Here is a 302-nt window from a genome sequence, read left to right as displayed (position 1 = left end):
CGGACTCCACTCAGGGACTCCCGGCTCACGTACACTTGCTGCTTTCGGACTCCCGAAGCCCCGAAGCAACCAGCACGAACCCGCACCCCGGCACCCTCGGCCAAACTCGCATGTTGATGCGCGCACATCTCAAGAGGGCGCAAGCGGGGAAAGGGAGGCTGAGGACGGGCCGGAGGGGAAGGGCATCGACCCAGTGCGGCCGTCTGGCAGGTGCATTGGGGCGGAGGACCCCCTGACCCTAGGACTCACCAGGCAGCCCGGTTCCAGGGTCCGGGACTGGGCAGAACCAACGCCCAACCTTC

At 66.9% G+C, this 302-nt stretch overlaps 2 protein-coding genes across 5 annotated transcripts in view; both read right to left on the bottom strand.

Moving 5' to 3' along the window:
* The window catches only part of SYS1 (Sys1 golgi trafficking protein), a 25,926-nt gene that overhangs the window by 2,211 nt on the left and 23,413 nt on the right, over window positions 1-302 (bottom strand). The gene's annotated exons all lie outside the window — the stretch shown is intronic.
* The window catches only part of DBNDD2 (dysbindin (dystrobrevin binding protein 1) domain containing 2), a 27,732-nt gene that overhangs the window by 4,195 nt on the left and 23,235 nt on the right, over window positions 1-302 (bottom strand). Inside the window, exon 1 of one of the 4 annotated variants that reach the window (XM_014544533.1) lies at window positions 250-296. The exons of the other annotated variants lie outside the window; for them this stretch is intronic. The gene's annotated coding sequence lies outside the window, so the exon portion shown is untranslated. Of the gene's footprint in view, window positions 1-249; window positions 297-302 lie in introns of those variants that run through there. 4 annotated transcript variants of the gene reach the window in all.

The sequence above is a fragment of the Myotis brandtii genome, unplaced genomic scaffold (genome assembly GCF_000412655.1).
Source record: "Myotis brandtii unplaced genomic scaffold, ASM41265v1 scaffold3686, whole genome shotgun sequence".
NCBI classification, from domain to species: domain Eukaryota; kingdom Metazoa; phylum Chordata; class Mammalia; order Chiroptera; family Vespertilionidae; genus Myotis; species Myotis brandtii.
Note: the sequence above shows the minus strand (reverse complement) of the source record. Positions and strands in the feature narration are given on the sequence as shown.